The 23,437-nt window shown below is 37.9% G+C and overlaps 1 protein-coding gene across 33 annotated transcripts in view; it reads right to left on the bottom strand.

The window, feature by feature from the left end:
- LOC124381468 (receptor-type tyrosine-protein phosphatase delta-like) overlaps positions 1–23,437 on the bottom strand; it is a 434,510-nt gene that overhangs the window by 242,022 nt on the left and 169,051 nt on the right. For all 33 annotated transcript variants that reach the window (XM_046843111.1, XM_046843117.1, XM_046843118.1 and 30 more), the window contains one exon: positions 19,388–19,432. The gene's annotated coding sequence lies outside the window, so the exon portion shown is untranslated. The remainder of the gene's footprint in view (positions 1–19,387; positions 19,433–23,437) is intronic.

Genomic DNA, 23,437 nt, shown 5'->3' with positions numbered 1-23,437 from the left:
TCTTCCTCAGATATTGTTCTAGATTACTTTTAAACAAGACGCTGAGTCATGAGATTGAGAGAGAACAGTACGGTATGTAACGATTAAATTCCTTCATATGTTTATTCAGTAATATCTGCTGTATTTGAATGTCTAGGACTGGTGTAATATTGTGTGTAGTATATCTTTTCATATGTCCCGGTCTGATATGATGCTAAGCTATATGCTGCTAACCAAGCATGCAAATATACACCTGCAGGCTCGTATTATTTTTAGGACAAAACAGACAAGCAAAACAAAACAGAAATAAATACGCTTTGTAAACTATATGAGATTTGTTGGTAACTAAGTATTGTATTTGGTCATTAATTATACTGTAAATGTTTTCTTTAACATGCATTAAAAAGCAGTTTTAATTGATATTGTGATTTGTGGTGAGAGTAGGGAACAGGTTGAGAAGAACCTGGAGAGGTGGATGAAAGTCAGTAGGAGTAAGACAGAGTACATGTGTGTGAATGAAAGAGAGGGCAGTGGAGTGGTGCGGTTGCAGGAAGAAGAGGTGGAGAAGGTGGAGGAGTTCAGGTACCTGGGGTCAACATTGCAAATTAATGGAGAGTGTGTTAGAGAAGTGAAGAAAAGAGTGCAGGCAGGGTGGAGTGGGTGGAGAAGAGTGATAGCAGGAGTGATTTGTGATAGAAGAGTATCTGTGAGAGTGAAAGGGAAAGTGTATAGGACTGTGGTGAGACCTGCGATGTTGTATGGATTAGTGGCATTGAGTAAAAGACAGGAGGTGGAGCTGGAGGTAGCAGAGCTGAAGATGTTGAGGTTTTCGTTGGGAGTGACGAGGATGGACAGGATTAGAAATGAGTTTATTAGAGGGACAGCCCATGTAGGACGTTTTGGAGACAAGGTGAGGGAGGCGAGATTGAGATGGTTTGGACATGTGCATAGGAGGGACATGAGTTATATTGGTAGGAGAATGCTGAGGATGGAGCCACCAGGAAGGAGGAAAAGAGAAAGACCAAGGAGGAGGACTATGGATGTGGTGAGGGAAGACACGCAGGTAGTTGGGTTAAAAGAGGCAGATGTAGAGGACAGGGGGGTATGGAGACGGATGAACCATATGAATTGTATTGAAAATTGTATGAATATTATGGACAATAAATAGTCATTTAGTTTCACCAATTTTCTGCATGTCTCTCATTTATTGTAGTTGCATGTATTATATCGGACTCATAATGGCCAATCGACCAGATTGCTTTCTCAATATCGGCATTGGCGAATAAAAATAACCCCTAGAAAATAACTAGAAACAACAAAAAAAAGAAGTAAGTAAATACAATAGCATAAGACAACAACAAGCATGAACACAAGAAATAAAAGGCAAATCACACTGAGTTAATATGCTCTTGTATATAAACTCAGGGCGCTTTGCCTTTTATTTCTTGTGTTCATGCACACAATGTGAGAACCAATTTAACTGAGCGAAGTGAAGGTGAGACAGAGTTTCTAAGTGTGTAAAGAAATTTTTGACGTGAGTGTACGGTTGTCTATGATGGTCTATGTTCTTATGTAATGTAATCAGAAGCAACGAAAGGAAGGTCATCCTTCTGAGAGCAAATTAAGCTCAAGGTTCTGTATTTCTAGCTTTGCATTTCCTAGTGGTATGGTTAACAAAAGCTTTTACTGCATCTTACACACACACACACACACACACACACACACACACACACACACACGCGTGTGTATGTATATATATATATTTATATATATATATATATATATATATATATATATATATATATATATATATATATATATATATATATATATATATATTTTTTTTTTTTTTTCTTTTCTTTTCTTAGAGTACTGGATTCGGTCACTGCGAAACATTATTAAAAATAATAATACATTTATGTGGTCAGTGCAAACCATAATTCTGGAGGCATATTCGACCCGTTATTTCATCTTTTCGGGCAACATGGAATTTTGTTGAAATATCCTGGTCCAATTTTCTCCAAAACCACCAGCCACTAAACAGCTGTAAAAAACATTAATGATCAATGCATCAACATTTTGTGTTTTATTTATTTATTTGCCCTTTTTTTTTTTACCACAGCACGTGAGCGCAGTTTTAATGACTCACGATGTTCGGCCGATGCATTTACCATAACACGAGCTTTGATCTTGCAACACAGATACGTTTTGATAATCGACAACCACAACTGTGAAAATCAAGACTGTGATGTTTATTTGAATGTGTTTAGATTTAAGAGGAAATACAATGTGTGCATTAAGAAAATTTTAATTTCTGACCTGGTATTCTTTTGACTGGATCGGCCCAAGCGCCACAATCAAATATGAATGAACACCCACACACACTAATAACTACACCCTGATACACTGGTTTATTACACTAACAGAACCTCTGTGTGTAATTAAAAGTGTCGCTCTGGGCTGTGTGGTGGAAATTAATTCACCTTAAATTACTGTGAACGAGTTTACTCTTCATGCTAAAGTACAGTTCACATTTCTAGACGGTTCTGGACAGCTATTCACTTACATTTATTAAAATCCAGTAATAGAATAAACCTTAGATGAAAGCTCGGTCATTTACTTAAAAGAGTGACTAATGTACTGTACATCAAGTCTCGGTAGCTAATTTTCATTTACTGAATGCAATTCATTTCCTGTTTCTGCTGTCTGAGGCAGTAATGCACTGCTATTTAACCATATGTTGTTATGCTTGATAAAGTGCTGCATGAGCTGGATTACCACAGCAAGGTGCTTCAGTACAGCGACAGTAAAGTAAAGCATTTGAGCAATGCGTAATAGCCTGAATGGACCTGAATAACAAGAAAATGAATGCGATTTTTCAGTAATTTACACTAAGGTTGATTTAAACGGGAAATCTCTTACTGTTCGCGCCCTTAAAAGTTCATTTTCACCAGAATAGTAACTTTGTACACTTTTAATAACCATCAGTTAAAACAACAACTTGAAAACAATTGTGAACAAAATATTATAACCTGTTACGGAAAAACTAATCCATGCGTTTTGTGGTTTATTCCCCCAATACATTTGGCATTGCTTATTCGCCAGTGCACATAACATACATCATACTCCTAATGCAATACCAGTGTAAATAGAGCAGGAAGTACAGCAGCATGTGACACTGTGTCTGCAAATAAATAAACAAACTACGGTTGTGTCCCAAATACTACAATACATTTGGATTATTCTACACTGTTATATAAAACAAACCCTGATGAGTTTATATATCTGTATTATGTTTGAAATAGGAAAAAAAAAAAAACCTTATTTTTCCAGAAGGTTCTGTTCCCTGTACATTAATTTTTAATATTTTTATTGCAACGTAATATATGATTACGGTTATAATTTGAATAAGCTGCTTGTAAATTGGTGGGCACCCATAATACCCCTCAGCACGTGTGCAGTAGTGATGGGAAGATCGGATCATTTTACTGACTTAGTTCTTTGAATCTCGTTCATCAAAATAAATGATTTATTAATTTCTTTATTTTTAAATCATTCAATTCATTTACTTCCTTTGATCAGAAATGAATCAAATGTTAGATTTTTAATAAGCATCCCCACACTTCTACATACAAGCACTTTGACTTTACCTCCAATAATTTATATATGTGTATATAACTGCGTATATGGGAGTCACGCGATGAAAAGAAAGGAACGACTCAGATTAAAAAAGTCGAGAAGTAAACCACTCGATACTTTTTCCTGTACATAACCTACGGCCAGTACTTCTTGTTCTTCTGAGACACATTGAAGCCATGTTTAAAGTGAACCGATGTGCTAGCTGTACGTGTATGCCTGCATTGTAAAAGTAAAGCTCTGGATATGTGCACCTTTACAGGGAACTGTTGTATCAGATCCAGCTCCATCTCCTGGACTAAAATGGAGTAAAACCGCACAAGTTTTCAGCGAAACGGAAGACAGAGCCAAGTTTGTGCTAAATGAACATCGTCAGCCTGATTTAGCGTCCAGAAAGAGGTGTGTGAAAACACAATCGGCCCCGCTGATCAATAATGAGAGCTCACTTTCAATAAAACCGAGTGCTTTTAGACTTTAGACAGTAAATACAGAAACACAGATGCTGGCGCATGGTCTGGAATCCACACACGGCTTTTCGCTGCACGATGCAGTTCGAGCCAAAAGCTCTGATGCTGACAGTGATGTATGGGCTGAATCACCCCTATTGACCAAGCCATTATAAACTATAATTCCATTTAATAAGCGTGACTCATAACTGGTGAGATGAATATGAGGCCTGAGCATGCTGTCACTCTGGAAGATAATTATAAAGTCCTGAATAATAATGTGAAGCTATTTAGTCGATCGCAAATGCGCGTTCTTTGTCCCCTGGAGATAAACGGCTAGAGCGATGAGGGCTAGCATCTGTGCTAGGTTTAATAACTTGAGTCAAAAAGCTCCTGTGTGTGTGTGTGTGTGTGTTAACTTTGAGAAAGAGAAGGAGAGTGCTAACCCTGGCAGCTGTACATGCTTGCCTCAGCTCTTTCTGACGTTAGTGCTTTTAGCGTTAGCTCACAGTCTAAAGAGCAGAGCTCGGAAAGCTGTGGGACCGCTTTAATGAGACGTGTCACATATTTACCAAAAGAAAGCAGGGCTAGGTTTTACTTTAGACTTATGCTAATCGTTAATAATATTTACTTAGACGCGTGTGTATGAGAGCAGTGATGCAGCCAGATTACTAAAATATAGTACATAATACTAGCAAAAGTCTGCGGAATCTTATAGAAGGGGATAAGGATAGAAATCGTGAAGGAAAGGATGAAAGGAGGGACCAGATGGAACAAGGAGAAGGCTGAACAATTGCAGAGAGGAGAGAAACAGATGGAGAGGAAGACAGGATGGATTAAGAAGAAGTGAGGTGGAAGATTGAGAGCAAGACAGGACAGGTTAATGCTTGAAGGTGAGATAGGGGGTGTCCCTGAGCATCCAAAGTGCTTCTAATTGAATCTGTCTCTCACAACGATTGAAAACTAAACTCATGGACAGGCTGAAGAGTCCTGAAATTAATTATCTTGCATACAGCAGACTTCATCACTGGTCAATGTGTGGTACTGTAGGCAGAAAACAGTGCCCGCTGGTGTGCAGGTGTGCTGGAGGATACAAAAAAGTGTTCTCTGTACATTAGAGTGCAACAAAATGACATGAAGGTCAGTAAAAGTGGAATTGTTTGGCCCTGTGTACACTGTATACTTTAGTTATCTGCAGTAGAAACCTGCAGTGGAAGCCACTTTGAACATCCTGTGATGTAATAGGTTCCGTGAGTCACACGGCGTGGCATAGGTGAGCGTTGAGGTGCACAGTGGTGATCTCTCTTTCAGTCTGCTGAGTGTCAGGGCCCCAAATGGATGTGTTTGATTTTGCTAATGAATTCAGAAGCATTTGTCATTTCTTGTCTTGACACTGTAAATTGTGCTTCTATATTGTAAGGACATGTTTATTTCTCACGTGAAACATGGACAAAGTGTTAAAATGTTTTAGGCTCATATTTTAAATTGTATTTTATACTTTATAATCTTGCACCTGAACTGAAAAAAACAAACAAATATAAACAAATAGGACTAAAGAGATTAGCTATAGTTCACAATATTGTATATTATACAGCTTTCGATCAGGTTCACACATGTACCGATTACAATCCTTTTTATGTGCGGAACACAGTTGCAATCTGAGTTTCCTCAGGAATGTATTAATTGGCAGACCGCAAGTTTGTTTATTCTCCCACTGAGTGCATTTTTTATTGGTGGTTGAAAAGCATCACTATTCCAATGTTGCAAATTCCTCCAGACAAAAGCTCTCAAAACAAAAGCATAACTAAACAAAACACAACATAATTAAAGCATAACTCGTCCTGCAGTTTTTGCCCCAGCACCACGAATGATACCTCAAATCGTGCAGTCTGTTCGGGGGAACTATAATATGTGCTATATGTGCTATAATTTTTTTTAGGATTTGCCCCAGCCTTTTTTCGGTCACATGACCAAAAAGGGCAAATATTTTTCCTATAAAAAAATGAATGGGGAATTAAACATGTGCGTCATATCTCGGCCCTCGAGGGTCCGACATGCACATATGGCATATCCAGTCGTCCGGGGTGCGGAGCAGATCACACAGATACCACTCCTGTTGTTAAATACCCCCGGGAAATGGGGGGATAAAAGGAGGAAAATCTTTTTTTTTTTTTTTTTTTTTTTGCTTAGTATTACCTAGTATTATTTTCGCCACAATACCACATATCCACTCATCAGGGGTGGCAAGCAGATCCATATGCCCAGTTCTCTTTTATACCCCCCAGTAACAATAGGCCCTTACCTGCATATATGCATGTCGGCCCTTGAGCGTCCGTGGCATATCCACTTAAAATGTATATATATATATATATATATATATATATATATATATATATATATATATATATATATATATATGTGTGTGTGTGTGTGTGTGTGTGTGTGTTATATTATATATGTAAAGTTTATTTGTATATTTCAAAAATAGGCCAACTAAACATAATATGTTTGTCTGCAGGCTGAAAGTGAACTGGCTTTTGTGACAACACAACAGAGGAGTAGAAATGGAGACTTCTCAACTTCTCAATGCCAAGAGATTGAATCAATAAGAATTTTACATCACATTAACTCCACGCCTGCTACAATTTCTCCTTTTGCTGTGCACCACTGTGTTCACACACTTTTACTAAGAGCACAGCAGGCATGCAGCACAAACCTTGCCAGAACACTGATGTTAGCGACTATGCACAAGCAAATGGTAGAATCTATCCTTTAAATTTTATTCATGGTGCCTCAACTATGTATAGCTGATGGTAAAAACATCTGTAAGCAGTTTCCTCGATTAGTCATTGAGAGGATCTACAAAGAGGTGCTGTCAAAAACCGGGACTCCGTTTGACTTCATGGAGGCCTTTATTGCTAGAGATGTTTGGGTAACGCATGCCTTCGCTCTATCCGTTGTCAAGACAGTCGGTGGTAAAGATTTGCAGCCTTGTCTTTTTCTTGCAGACACACAGTCTTTGTGATGAGAATGAAAGTAACAGGTCCGATGCCGGACTGAGAACAGCACAAACACGGCTATTTGTATTCTGCTAAAACTGCTGGCGAACTTTAACGACTGGGTTGCTTCTCCTGATATGTCACATGACCAGATAATTGCTTGAGTACATACTTTGTGCACTGAAGCTCTGAAAATGGGGTGAACCTGATTGAGAAAATTTATTGGAATGTTTTCATTGATGAAAATCAGGTGTTTGACAAAGACAGCGTAAAACTTATGACGGAGGTGCAGATGCTTTTCAGGAACAATCCTGACACTGGAACGTCTACAAACCTGAAGAAAACGTGTCAGAGAAAATCACGTTTTTGCAGTTTTTATATTTTCAGAAAGGTAAACGTGTTTTATTTCTTATGCATGTTTATTCTACATTATATTTTGCAATACCATTAAAAAATACATTTTGCTAATATATTGTCAGCTGCTTCAGCATTTCTATTCAATTCTTCCATACAAACAGAAAACAAAGAAAAGCAGCAAGGCGGTGAGTGACACCAGCGGACATGCATCCAAATGTAAGTCCTTTGTCCTGTAAATGTTGCAAAATCGATAAATAAAGCTTGAATGTTCTATTATATTAAATAGTTTTGAACATCCTTGTCTTTAGGTCTATCCAAGAAATTATTAACGAAATAAAAAATATAAACCATCAAAAAGTTTCTTCATAAAAAAGGAGCCAGACACCAAAATATCCTGAATGTAATTTGACCCAGTCTTATATATCAGATGGCCCATGATTTGCAACACACTCAAGTACTTTTTGAACAACCTATTAAAAATTATTATTGTGTATGTATTGATAGTTACTATCATTCATTGGGTAAACAGTATAATATAGATGTAAACAAGAAGTAAAATAAATATGCATAAATAAACATGTTTTGTTGTATTTTCTACAGTATTTGTATAGCATTAAACAAAGCTAAAGTTTATAGAGCCAAACTAAGGAAGACTTTAGAGCACATGCTCAATTTTTTTTTTTTTTTTGAGTCATTATGTTCATTTTGTTCTTATGATCAGAAATCAAATCAAATTGTACACTTTCAATAAGCAGATCCCCCAACATTTTTCCATACACAAACTTTGACTAAAGCTACCTATTTTATGTATACCGTGAAACCTTGATACCCGCGACCTTGACACTCGCGACCTTGACAGTTCGCTACTTTTCAATTGGAAGAGTATCTCGCAAAATACCTGATAGTTTGCGAGAAGTCGTGAGTGGCTAGAAAGTATGGAGTTACATTTTAAAATAGAGTTTGTACTAATCAATTACATTAAAATGTTTGAAAAACTGTTTTATTATAGTATTCTTTAGTTATAGTAGTAAATAAAACATTTATGACAAGTAAATCACAAATTTGTACAATGTACAATTCCCCTTACAAAAGGACCCATCAAAAGGAGAAGAGTCAAAACCTGACCATTTTTTGTTGCTTGCGAGGGGTCATAGAACGTAACCCCCGCGAGTATCGAGGTTGCACTATATATAAATATATAAACTGTATAGCGTATATAGGAGTCACGTGACAAAAGAACGAACAACTCGGACTAAAGGACTCATAAGTTAAACTACTCATTTCTGTTTCTTGTATAATGCACTGCATAGCATTTATGGGAGTCACGTGATAAAAGAACGAATGACCCGGACTGGAACAGTTTAGAAGTAAACTACTCAATTCTGTTTCCCAGAGATTTTGTGATGATTTGCTCATGCACGTCCCGTGGAAAATGAACAACTCTCTCTTCGAGACGACTCAGTCTTGAGTCACATTAAAAACTCGTTCAAAATAAACGAATCGTCGCTATTTATAATAAGCTGTCTGTACTGTACCTGTAACTTTTAACAACGGCTGTAATACATTGTATAAACAGGCATATTACCAGTCTGCTGCAACAAATGAGACGATTTTGGAGCTAGACGTCAAACAACAGGTGGTCGTGCAATAAATACCACAATCAGACTTCAAGCTGATTAAAATGAAGGCAAACCTGATTAGCAGTCACTGCCAGGCCTACTCCGCTTGTGTATCATTTTTTTTTATATCCGACTGCAAATACTGAATCCCATTTTCCGTCCTACTGACAGCAAGCAGCCGTTTAGTGCGTAATCTGGGAAGCGGCTAAAAGTAATCAAAGCAATGATTGAATAATTATCTCAAGTGCAATTAATTAAACATGCCAATGAACTCATCTTGAACATCTGTCCTGGTTGCGGCTCTTAATCGCTTGTGAGAATAGCGGACGCCAAACGGGTGAAGCAGATTGCGTGCAATCATCTCCATAACTGCTATTGTTTACCAACTATAATTAATATCACGTCATGTATAACTAAGCTCTATAGCCCTGTAATGACAGAAATAAGCAGCGTTTGTGTGCGCCCTTAGGAGTGGCTGTGAGACAGCCAGAGGTCAGAACGCCATTGAACAAGTAGCCAGATGCTGCTGCAAGATGCGTTTGATGTTGTTTTTCTTTTTTAATCCATCATTATTTTTACTTATTTACTTTTTTTTTTTTTTTGGAAAGAGATATTGCTTGGTGCTGATGGGATGCTTGTTTACACAGACAGGCTGGCCTGAGGCGTTTTGTAAAAAGACCCACGAGTGTAATTAGGAAGTCAACATTAGTCGCAATCACACTCATATGCCCTGTTCATTTGAGATCTCTTTAAGACATGACACACACACACAACACACACACACACACACACACACAGGTTATCCCGCTGGAACTCCAGCATTGACCATCTTTCCCATCGCAAGAAGGACACACACATACAGTAAACATCGATTTGCATTATGAAAAATTTATTTTATCAACTGTTTGTTTTGTTTATTTTCCTGTGAAGGAAAAAAACACTGGCAACCCAACAACAACAAAAAAGAAATAGCAAGAGATATTAGTAGATTATCTCCAGTGGTGGACAAAGTGCACAAACCATGTACAGTCAGCCCCTGACCTACGATTGCCCGACTTGCAAAGAATGCAAAGAAAATCAAAATATATTTTAAAAAACTTTAAAAATCTGTGCACGCTATCCAGATTTTACAACGCCGCAAACATAGATGCGTAAGTCTCAATCTTCTCGACCTATGGATACCGTAATTTCCGTACTATAAAGCGCATATAATATCTAATAATATAAGCCGCACCCACTGAATTTTACTAATATTTTTCTTTTGAACATAAAAACGCACCTGTCTATAAGCCGCAGGTGTCTACATTGAAACTAATGAACTTTACACATGCTTTAACAAAAGACAGTGTCTGTTACACGGTGTAACGGGTGAAATATGTTGTGGCTCCTTTAAGAGCAGAGCTGCATTTTGGGAATAGCCTGCCATAGCTAGCCATTTTTCTGGTATTACTGCATGTGTGGAGACCGAGGAATATGTCCTTATTATTTTCTGATGCTCATTTCTAAGTTTCTTTGACTAACCCGTAACGCTGTTGCCAAGAAAAATAAAAAAGCACGAGTTTTGGAAACCTGTCTGTGCTTATATGATTTCTGTTACAACTGGAGTTAGCGAGCGCTCCCTTCACCCAGACTCAACACGTTACAACGGCTTGTATCTAAACAGTAGCCGACCAAGAAAGTCATTGTTCACTGTCTTCCTCCTTCCTTTCACAACTATTTCTCTCGGGAGTTTTTCTTTCGGCATCGTCCTGCGTTTAAAAAAAAACATTTTTTCTCCCGAAGCCGTGCAGCTCAGAACACAGGTGAGGTGCGTTTATTCGTTTCCGATCGGAAATTTCATTGGTCTAATGTTATGGGGTTCAGTTTTATGGCTTGAAGTTTGTGAAACCGGGAAAAATCATAAATTAGCCGCTTCGTTGTTTAAGCCGCAGAGTTCAAAACGTGGGAAAAAAGTAGCGGCTTATAGTCCGAAAAATACGGTAATCGAGTTACGAACACTTTTCCGGTCCCTCTCTCTATATCGTAACTCGGGGGCCACCTGTACTTAAGTTAGAAAAGAGATACAAAAGATGACTCCAGTAAAAGTAAAAATGCTGCCTTTAAACTTTCACTTGCGTAAAAGTACAAAGTATTTGCATTCAAATGTACTTAAGTATCCAAAGTACTATGACTTAATATGGCTATAATGTTATTATAATTTTTGTCATTTAACTTTTGCTTTAACTCAGTTTATGTGAAAAGACTCTAATGTTACTCTCAGCACAACAATCTATTAATAAAATGATATTATTGAGTCAAACACTGATTGATATCTATTACAATAATCATGAGCCCAAAACCTTCTTTTCAACTACTTCAAAAAAAAAATGCACAAATAAGGCCACGTGTGTTGTGGCAAGTCAGGAGTTTCCTCCATCATGTTTTTCTTGCAAAATGTTCTATTTGCTATTGAACTGATGCTGAACTGTATGTACAGTAGGTGATAAGTAGATACCACCAAGTAGTAATGAAAGCAAGTTTAAAACAGAGTGCATGCTCGATCCTGATTGGTGGCTTGCTGTGTGCTTGACCAGATTCGTTTTTGTCCACACATAAATAAAAAGGACTGAAATGTGGTGAAGTTAAAATAAAAGTTTCAACTAAATACTTCAGTAAAGTACAGATATGTAAAAGAGCTACCTAAGTACAGTAACAAATTACATTTATCCCAGTTACTGTCCACCACTTAGTGTTTTAGACAATCCGAATCAACTAAACTTTCTTTCGGCTTCTCCCATTGGGGTCGCCACAGTGGACCATCCGCATGTTTGATTTGGCACATGTTTTTAAGCTGGATGCCCTTCCTAACGCAACCCTCCCCATTTATCCGGGCTTGGGATCAGCACTAAGGCTTGTGCATCCCTAATGGCTGGGGTTGGTTCCCTGACCGGGGATCGAACCCGGGCCGCATCGGTCAAAATCCAAACACATACAATCACATCTCTCTATTTGGGAGTGGTCTCTTCTGGAATGACACCACCTCCATGCTCAGTGCCCAGGTGCTCACTGAATGATTTGATGAGGAAGACGGCACTCTCTACCACCATCATCAAACCAGCTAACCTTTCCTGAGAGCACAATAATGCTTTTCAGGGAAGCTCTTGATGCCCCAAAACTCAAAGATATACAGTTTCCTTTAGAAAGGGACAAACAACAAAAACAAAGAGAGACAAACCACTAACAAGTCTGCATTTAGCAATAGTATTTAAATGAGCGAAAACAATTATTATCTCCGGCAGTGAAAAGATTAACGAAAGAAAACAAGAAGCCACACACTCAGCAGCAAGTTCAGCTCTGTCGCTGCTGATCACCTCATTCAATACCTTTGTCCTTTTTTCCTGTAAAATCGAAGGAGTATTAATAACTGATCTAAAATTCCTTTCAAGAAAAAAGCGCTGCGATTCCATGTCTGCGTGTGGTGGGGTACATAACGGTGTATGAGGTTGCGGCGGGCTTTTAAAGGTCTGATATTGATCAATTGCGCTGTTAATGTTTCGCTGATGACAACTGATATGTGACTGACGACAGGACCGGAGATGCTTTCAAATGCTTTTAAGTGTCTACTATTAGTCTACATACAGAGCGCAATGTGAGAGCATCATAACCGAACGTCATTTTTCACGTACATCGTGGCCTCCTGTGTAAGGAGAACAGAAGTAAAGCTCTACAAAACACCCACTCTATCATGAGATCTTAAGTTTTCTATCACGTCATAGATTTTTTTATGTATTTGTCATAGAGCTTTAAACAATAGACATTAACTAAAATCAGCTTTTGCTAAATAAAAAAGAATACAAATATAAATAAACGTTTTCTGTCCTAATGAGTGAGCCAGTGGTGACAGCGGCAAGCAAAAGCTAGCTAAGATGTTATATACACTATGTATACCTTTATTTATATATATATATATATATATATATATATATATATATATATATATATATATATATATATATATATATATATATATATATATATATATATATATATATATATATATATATATATATATATATATATATATATATATATATATATATACACACACAGTGAGGAAAATAAGTATTTGAACACCCTGCTATTTTGCAAGTTCTCCCACTTAGAAATCATGGAGGGGTCTGAAATTGTCATCGTAGGTGCATGTCCACTGTGAGAGACAAACTCTAAAAAAAAAAAAAAATCCAGAAATCACAATGTATGATTTTTGAAATAAGTATTTGAACACCTGAGAAAGTCAATGTTAATATTTGGTACAGTAGCCTTTGTTTGCAATTACAGAGGTCAAACGTTTCCTGTAGTTTTTCACCAGGTTTGCACACACTGCATGAGGGATTTTGGCTCACTCCTCCACACAGATCTTTTCTAGATCAGCCAGGTTTCTGGCCTGTCACTGAGAAACACGGAGCTTGAGCTCCCTCCAAAGATTCTCTATTGGGTTTAGGTCTGGAGACTGGCTAGGCCACGCCAGAACCTTGATATGCTTCTTACAGAGCCACTCCTTGGTTATCCTGGCTGTGTGCTTCGGGTCATTGTCATGTTGGAAGACCCAGCCTCGACCCATCTTCAATGCTCTAACTGAGGGAAGGAGGTTGTTCCCCAAAATCTCGCAATACATGGCCCCGGTCATCCTCTCCTTAATACAGTGCAATCGCCCTGTCCCATGTGCAGACACCCCCAAAGCATGATGCTACCACCTCCATGCTTCACAGTAGGGATGGTGTTCTTGGGATGGTACTCATCATTCTTCTTCCTCCAAACACGTTTAGTGGAATTATGACCCAAAAGTTCTATTTTGGTCTCATCTGACCACATGACTTTCTCCCATGACTCCTCTGGATCATCCAAATGGTCATTGGCAAACTTAAGACGTGCCTGGACATGTGCTGGTTTAAGCAGGGGAACCTTCCGTGCCATGCATGATTTCAAACCATGATGTCTTAGTGTATTACCAACAGTAACCTTGGAAACGGTGGTCCCAGCTCTTTTCAGGTCATTGACCAGCTCCTCCCGTGCAGTTCTGGGCTGATTTCTCACCTTCCTTAGGATCATTGAGACCCCACGAGGTGAGCTCTTGCATGCAGCCCTAGTCCGAGGGAGATTGACAGTCATGTTTAGCTTCTTCCATTTTTTAATGATTGCTCCAACAGTGGACCTTTTTTAATTTAGGATAATAAATGTAGTGGAGGTGGACATTTTAAAGGCAGACTAACAGGTCTTTGAGGGTCAGAATTCTAGCTGATAGACAGGTGTTCAAATACTTATTTGCAGCTGTATCATACAAATAAATAGTTTAAAAATCATATATTGTGATTTCTGGATTTTTTTTTTTTAGATTATGTCTCTCACAGTGGACATGCACCTACGATGACAATTTCTGACCCCTCCATGATTTCTAAGTGTGAGAACTTGCAAAATAGCAGGGTGTTCAAATACTTATCTTCCTCACTGTGTATATATATATATATATATATATATATATATATATATATATATATATATATATATATATATATATATATATATATAGGGGCTGCGGGGGTGCGTCCAAAATTCGCGGATTTTCGGAACTCGTCTCGTCTTAGAAAGTATTCACTGTATGCATATAACTGTATTCCAGAGACTTTATATTTATTTATTGTATTTATTTAAAAGCTCATGCACATTTTTTCACTGCCCATAACCTATATTTTTTACTGTTTATATTTTATCATGTTACTCTGCAACAAAAGATAATGCTTTATTTCATTCTGTTTTATTTTATTAAATGTCTCTCATTTTATTATTTACATACAATATACGAAATTAATTTTACTCATTTGCCAATATAAATAAAAAATTAGCATAAGGCTTCGTAAGCCTTTAAAGTGATGTCTGATGAGGAAGCTTGATTTATAGACTTAGACATTAGATGATGCTACATACATGAGTTAGTAACTGACTTGATGTCTGTCAGCACTAATAATCTACACTGTTTTGTTTTCCCTAATGACCCTGACTTCCTGTCTAAAAAAGAACCCATTTGAAGTGCAAGCACTTACAATTCTCTAAAGCTAATCCGTGTAAACCTTGCTACATTTCTTTATTAAGAGTTCCTTAATACCTTGTTTTAAATGTCTACGCATGTAAAGTCATCACTGTTGCGTTAAAGAGGCCACATGTAACAGACGACCGGTTTCCTTTTTTTGTGTCCCCTTAATTCCCACTGTGCGATGAAGTTACGACTCGCATCCTTACCATGAGCTGCGGACCATGAAATTAGCTTAAGTCCCCCTCCCCGCCAAAAAAAAGGCAAGAGTAGAAAAGAGAGGACATCCTAATAAGAGCTATGTGACTGACATGCTGCTCTGTTCTAGGCGGGTTTGAGCTTCACTGTACCTTCAGGGCAAAATCAGATCCATACAGCAACACATTTATAGACTCCTACATGAGATTCCATGCCAAGTGATTGGTTTTTGAAAAGCAAATTGTTTATTTGGATGTAGGAACTCGTGTCCTGTTTCATTCCGCTCGAATATTTCATTAATAATTGTCTCCTATGTAGGACACAGATTTAATAGAAGACAAGCTTGAGGGCAATCACAGGACCCATTGTCTTTTTCACGAAGCATATTAATACTTCCGTGAGCGGCCTTGAGTGACGTGGAGGTAAACAAGCGCCTCGGCTTCAGGAAGCTTTTTTTTTTTTTTGTCTACGGCACACGCTGGCCTTGATTGTTGAAGCGATTAGCATTTTAATAATCAGAGAACGCAGAGAGAATTAACGAGTCGCGGCCTTCTGGAGAAACGAAAGATGCGGCACGTTATTACGCAATCAGTAAAGGGCCGGCCGAGCCGCTACGGCTTTAGATGAAGGGACGCTCTCGATTATCCCAAACACGTGGGCGAGTCCTTTTTACAGATCTCTCTTTTTCATCGACAAGCTCTCTTAGTCTCTCTATAGCGGGGGCGTCACACGTTTCCCTCCATTGCACGCACTTTGTTTTGCATGTAACACGCAGCGTGTCCGCGTTTCAGATTGTTTGGCTGTTGTTTCCGGCAGAAATCCTGCGGTCGCAGAAAAAAAAGTAAAATCGCAGGAACAGGTGGAATAAAAGGTACAGGTTTGGCGCTGCGCATCCATTCGGCTGCTTATGATGAATAGGGCCGATTGCGGAGCTGAAAGCTGCGCGAGGACTTTGAAAGAGCTGATTAATGGGCCTTGGCGCCTGAATTATGACTAATGCAAACAATTCGGAATGAAAGCAGGCGCTGGGTGAGAGGGAAGGAAAAAAAATAGCTAAAAAAGGAATAAATGAATGAAGGTAAATGAACAATCAGTGCAGCAAGACATTCCAGAATTCGAGAAATTTATTCGTGAAACAAGAGGCAAGTGTATGAGGACAGACAAAAAATGGCTAACATTCTCCTGCGATGAAAGACTCGATGTCAGTAAAAGTGTTTGAAATTAAAGCCGTCTTCAATTTTGTCCAAGGACACACGCAGCGAGGGGGCTGATCAGTTATTTGCATTTCAATCATGGTTACATTTGGGCTCCCTTATTTAATTAATACATTAATTAGTTCACTGTGATATTAGCTAATAAGAATTTTTTTTTTTCTTGTAATTGATGCATTAAAGCACAGGCCTCACGTATGCTTACATTTTCAGTTTTGGGAAGTATTTTTTGTGGGCTACTAATTAACAATCTAATTAACGATGTAACGTTCAAACATATTGAACTACTGATTGTCCACTTGTGTTTATATTTAGCGTTTTGAAATATGGAACAGAAACTTCACGATAATTGATTGTGTTGCGTTATAATTTATGAATGAATCAAATGCAAGGAAGCCTTTTTATTCCTCGAGCAGGTAACTCGTTACGATTTTGCTAACAAGCGATTTGTTTGTGATGTTCACACCATTATTGTGCGACTCTAAAAAGCTACTAAATCCTTGTCGGTCTGTACTCAACTAGCCTACTATTCATTTAAAACAGACGGAGAAAAATGATCCGCTCACTCACTTTTCTCTCTCTCATGAAGAGGGGCTACGCTGAAGATCATAGCAGTAAATCAACTCGGTTAGGATGACCCACAGGTGCAGCGCAAACCGGTAAAACACACACAGGGTCACGGGCTGAGCTCTATCAGCTCCAGGGATTGACAGGATCATGACATGGCAAGAACCATTTTTAAGGTGAGATGCTGTAAAAAAATATCATGCTTACATGATTTCGAGAGTGAAGTGTGTCAAGATGGAAAGGTGCAAGTGTTGCACACCGGTGTTTAGTCAACTGAGCTGACCTGAGGTTTACATGGATTATAAAAAATGCTGCACAACTCTAAGCATCTCCTGACAAATGACTTAGTATCCTTATAGATTTACTTCAGAGTTTATCCTAGTTTATGGGCTCATAGCTTTTTATTACATATGATCTTCGTTTCAGATTATATATATATATATATATATATATATATATATATATATATATATATATATATATATATATATATATATATATATATATATATATATATATATATATATATACATATATATATATTTTTTTTTATTATTTTTTTTCTTTTCAATTTAGTCACTTAGTGCCTGTTGTTACGATGTCAACGGATTAGCTAGTTCTCTATCAAAACCTCTAATTAGCATTTCATTTAGCTAGCATTAGCATACAACACATCCTACCTAATAAATAATCTAGCCCAGAATTGTGTTCCACTCTAGGATATAAAGTACCATTATGCACTATTCTAAAAAACAGTAAAAAAAAACCTTCACACCCTTCACATAAAAATAAAAATAAAAACCTCACCATATTATACTATTCATTTTAGTGTCTCATTTAAAACAGGACTTTTTTAATTGACATTTTTGAAGATTTTTATACATTTGTTAATCTATTTCTTAATTGGATGATACTCCTGTATATTATGTGTAGTAAAATCATTCCAATAAAAAGCCATGCCAAATACAGAAATATAAAACGAAAGACAATTTACAACAATTTGATTCTAAAGTTTGTAGCCGTATTATATTTTCAGACGAAAGCCAGAAAGAGAGATTTATAAATCCAGAACAGGCTAAGAACACTAACAAGCCCATGTTCAATGATTTTTACTCTTTGATACTGTATATATATATATATATATATATATATATATATATATATATATATATATATATATATATATATATATATAAAACATGAAAATCGTTCACATTTGATCTTAAATTAAAAGCTCGGAAGCAGGTATCAAAGTGCTTTTATAAATCCCCTATTAGAGGAACATATGTTTTACAAATCAACCGGATGAAAGTTTTGGATCTAACAGCTACCTGATTTCCATCATAACAATGTATCATCTCATATTTTTATACAGATACTTGGGGAGGGAAATGGTTTAATAATGTCTACGCAAGTGATAAATCGTGGAATCACTGTCCAACATTGGCAGCGTTGTAGATCGAATTAACGTGAGGTCTGAATCTGAATCTTATGATACAAAAGAAAAATGTTGAACAATTGATGAACTGGTTTCGTCAAGAAAAAGAAAGAAAGAAAGGAAGATGCATTTTTTACTTGTCACGTGTACTTTTACAGCACAGTGGAGTTCCCACTTCGCATATCCTTGCTATATACGGTCGGAAATGATACAGCACCCCTGGAGCACAGAGAGTTAAGGGCCTTGTTCAGAGGCCCAGAGTGGTAGTTTGGCGAAACCAGGGCACCCTTGACATTCCCATCAGTAACTCAGATCTTTAACCACTAAGCTTACACCTCCCCCAAACACCAGTTTATAGAATTATAAGTGGGTGTTATATCTAATAAAATTTCCAGTTAAAGGAGCTACTGGAGCTGAGCATCTCCACAGCAATGCAGTAGTGCTGCATTAAAGACATCACGTTTATTGTACATTAGGGTGCTATCCATCCCTGTTAGAGAGACGTTTGAGAGGACAGCGAGAATCAATACAGCGAACGGTATGAATAAAAAGATATTCTTTTCATAAAGTGAATAATTGAAGGTGATTTGGGTTAATATCGCTTGTATTGAAGTCGGTGAAATATTCTCATATCCGTCAGGCTCATGGCTTCACCTTCATAAAAAAATCGCGCCACTTCAGCAGGTCTTTTGAGGTTGTTCGGAGATCCGCCTCGCTCTCGCCTTCTTCCTCGATCTGTCACTCTATCTCTCTAATGGTGTCTAGGCTTTTCGCTTGTATCACCTTTTTTTGTCTCTTGTCTTGTCTTTTAGAGAGACTTCGGGAAGCTCCAGTTTTAAAAAAAAAAAATTACTAAATAAAAGAAAATCTTACCTGGTCGAAAGGTTCATTCTGCAGTTTACATCCCAGGGTTAAGAACTGAAAGACAAGAAAAATAGGGGAAACTGGTTAATTTATAAATCACCATTTCACTAACAAACATAAAAACGACAGCATTCACGGACAATCAGGACATCATTTACAAGTTACAGTTACACTTAATGGGCAATAGTATTGGGACACCTGCATTTGTCAGCCACATGGTTCTTCCCCAAACCACAAAGTTAGATTTTTTGATTTGGCACACAGTTGTATAGGATTTTTCCAGATATTTTCCCTTCACTTGGGACTAGGAGACCCAAACATGTTCCAGCACAACAATGCCCCTTTGCACAAAGCCAGCTCCATGAACATATGGTTTACATGGGTTGGCATGGAAGATCGACTGCTATAGAGCTTTACACTCGACTGGACACCTTTGCAATGAACCGGAACGCTGACTGCACCCCAGACCTCCTCACCTACATCAGTAAATGACTAAACTACATCCCTTGTGGATGAATGAGCACAAATCTCCACAATCACACTCCAATATCTAGTGGAACATCTTCCCAGAAGAATAAAGATTATAATAAAAGCAACTAAATGTGGAATGGGATGTTTAAAAAGAATAAATCTTATAGTCAAGTCCACATATTTTGTCTATATGATGTAAGCATAAACAAAACATCTTTTCCTCAATCTTCTTCACCTTCCACCTTTTGTAAACTGCATCTAAATATCTCTGTCTCTCTCTTTATATCCATCCATCTCTCTCTCTCTCTCTCTCTCTCTCTCTCTCTCTCTCTCTTTGTGCTTTATCTGTGTGCGGAGGAAAAAAAGTAACCTCAGCACATCCTGGGCAGCCGGATGGAGCGATAACCATAAAAATGTCACCAAAAGTCTCGCTTTCATTTGCATGCAGATTGGATTCGCCAGATTTACGCAAAGGTCGTGCGGAGAAGGTGAGGCTTTGTGAGGTGTGACCGGACAACGAGCCACGATGGCTACAGTCACTGTGCTCTGTCGAGCCTGACACTGCCATCATCACGGAAACATCACAATGCAGAGGTTATTGACGAGAGAGCGCGGGCGAGGAACATTGATTGTTTTGATAGGACTGGACGCATGGTCACATCCGACTGAGTTTTGACTGATTGAGAAAATATGGACGTTATTAAGGTAAAATGAGTGGACCAGTTCTTCAATGGTCACCTAGACATTAATCTTGTATATTACAAATCGAAAGAATAGAAGAAATGAAGTGAAAAAAATGCTTGAACAAATAGAAGTATGAAAGAAAGAGATATTGTAAATGCAGGATATTTTAATTAGGGCTTAGTCAAGCATCATGGTCCAATCAGAAGCATGTCAACAGCAGAAACTATTGTTATTGAGAGATGCTACAATATGAGCGATACATCTTTGGTATCTTTACATAAAGCACTTCAGAATAACCAAGTACATCTTCAATGTTCTTTCATTTATTTTATCTAACTCAAAAAAGAAGTATGAACAAAAAAAAAAAAAAAAAAAAAACTCATACAGTGGTCTTACCTTTAATATTAACTTTTTGTACTTTTAAATATTGTATCTTTAAAGTTATCTTTATAAGTTACATAAAAAGTTACAAAATGAATCGTACAAAATGTTTACCACTAAAGGTACAAGAAAATACAGTGTATCATCAAAAAGTTTCAAGATTAGTTTTGTAACACGTCAACAGATTAAGCAGCACGCACAGTCAGCATTAAACAGCACGCACAGTCACAGGGAGCACCAAACTTCATTAGTCAGTATGCCAAAAGGCATCGTCCTGTATACATTGGTAGCTGTGATTTCATCATGTACAACAAGTAATTAAAAAAAATCTGCCTCTGTTTTACATGATTCGGCAAGTTACGGCGATGCTGTAATGAGTCGCTTGAGATGTTATGAGTGGCATGCACGCTTCAAGAGCGGAAGAATATCACTGGAAAACGATGAGAGATCAGGAAGCACTCAGTCCCGGAAAATGTCAAAACCATTCGGCAACTTGTGCATGATAATCGCCGGAGAACAATCCACAACATTGCTGCCATTGTCGGTGTGTCATACAGAACAGTCCAGCAAACCTTGTGTGTGATTTGCACATGTGACATGTTGCTGCCAAGTACGTCCCCATGCTGCTGAACCAAGAGCAGAAGGAACACCCTGTCGAAATCCGCCAAGAACTCCGTCAGCGTTCCATTGATGACCTGTCCTTCATATCGAAGATCAAGCAAAAGTCCTCACAGTGGAAGAGCCCATTGTCTCCACGACCAAAAAATGTGAGGCACATCCGCAGCTTGACCAATGCATGCTCATAGTCTTTTCCAACATTTGTGGCATTTTGAATCAAGAATTTGTCCCCAGGGGCCAGACTGTCAACAACGAGTTCTACTGCCAGGTTCTAAGGTGTCTGAGGGAGGATATTTGGTAAAAGAGATGGAGCTAGTCTCTATACTTCTTGGTTCCACCTCACACTACCGGTATGCCTAAGGGAGTTATAAACAGCTAGCTAGTTAACGAGCTATCTACTTACACACCAATAACTAGGTTTCTTGCCTGATCAACTATTCAAATGCTTCAAAACAGTTCCAAACCTGCACTAGTTTGACTGAAGCATGCAATGACACCTACAAGATTGATATGAAATTATTATCTCTTTGATTCTACATTAAATTCCCAAATGTTGCCAGGAATAGTTCAGCTATCAGGAAAGTTCCACCTCCACCCACAAATCCACCGATGTGCCACAAAAACAGCTCTGACCAGTCGAGGCATGGGCTCCATGGTATCTGGCACCAACACGTGCGGAAAGTCTTTATTAGAGGTCAACCGATAGAGGATTTTATGATAACCGATTAATCAACCGATAAATCTTAAAATAGATTCTGGATAAAAACAAACATTCCACATAAAATAGAACTGAAAAGTAATACAACTTACAGTATGAAATAAACAATACTGAATCATTAAAATCATAGATGAAATCAATTATATAATTAAGAAATTATAAATAATAATCATAATATAACGCACTCCGTGCAGCATGCCTTCTCACATGGACAAAACAAATGGCCCATGTGCGTCAGTGATTGGCCTCTAGAGGCCGCTCTCATAATGACATAGGATGGGAAGCCAGGTAAAAACTGTTGTTATGGATTTTTGCAGATAGTTCCAACAGTTAACTATTGGTGCCTGTTTATTGCCAAAACCGATTAATCGGTCAGCCTCTAGTCTAATGCTTAATCAAATTGAATTTGGGCCTTGGCCGTCATTACGATTTGATTCCTGCTTTCAACAGATTTCCTTTTTGAACTGACTGTTTACTTGCTGCCTACTATATCCCACCTCTTCACAGGAGCAGCTGTAACAAGAGAATCGATGTTTTCTGATTTTCATTGCTGTTCAGACCTTCTTCAAGTAATAACGATAGCATTCCAAAAAGCATAACTGTATTGTTTCCCAAATAATATGTGTGTATACTGCATTATTGTCAGATTTTTTATGGTTCTGAAACCTGAGATCAGTTTCCAGACACCAGGCATGGCTTCATGAGCAAGCCTGGAGCCTGAGCCTCTGCACTGCTTCCTGTTTACTAGGACTGAGCCCTTGAGCAATGCCCTTAGGCACAAGTCTAGCTTTGTGTTTTGACCGTTGATATATTCTTTCAAGTGTCAGAACGAGTGTTGGAATATGAGAAGAGGAAAAGCAGTACATTTGGCTGTAAAGATTTCATGCAAATATTATTTTTGTCGTCTCGCCATATGAGCAGACAGTGGAAACAGAGCCAAATGCGGAATCATACTTGTAGAAACGAGCTTCGATGTTTGCCAGTTTAGTAATCAGCAAATGTGATGGGAATGTGCTACTGGGAAATATGGAAAACTAAAAAAAATAAATAAATAAACTCCCATCTGGTGAAAGAGAAAAGATTTACAAACACGAGTATCAAACCTGATTGGCCATGTTATTAGATATTTTAGTAACTACATGTGAAATTAAATATTGTACATATAATATTATATGTAAAGAGATGTA

Source organism: Silurus meridionalis, chromosome 28 (genome assembly GCF_014805685.1).
Source record: "Silurus meridionalis isolate SWU-2019-XX chromosome 28, ASM1480568v1, whole genome shotgun sequence".
NCBI lineage: Eukaryota > Metazoa > Chordata > Actinopteri > Siluriformes > Siluridae > Silurus > Silurus meridionalis.
Note: the sequence above shows the minus strand (reverse complement) of the source record. Positions and strands in the feature narration are given on the sequence as shown.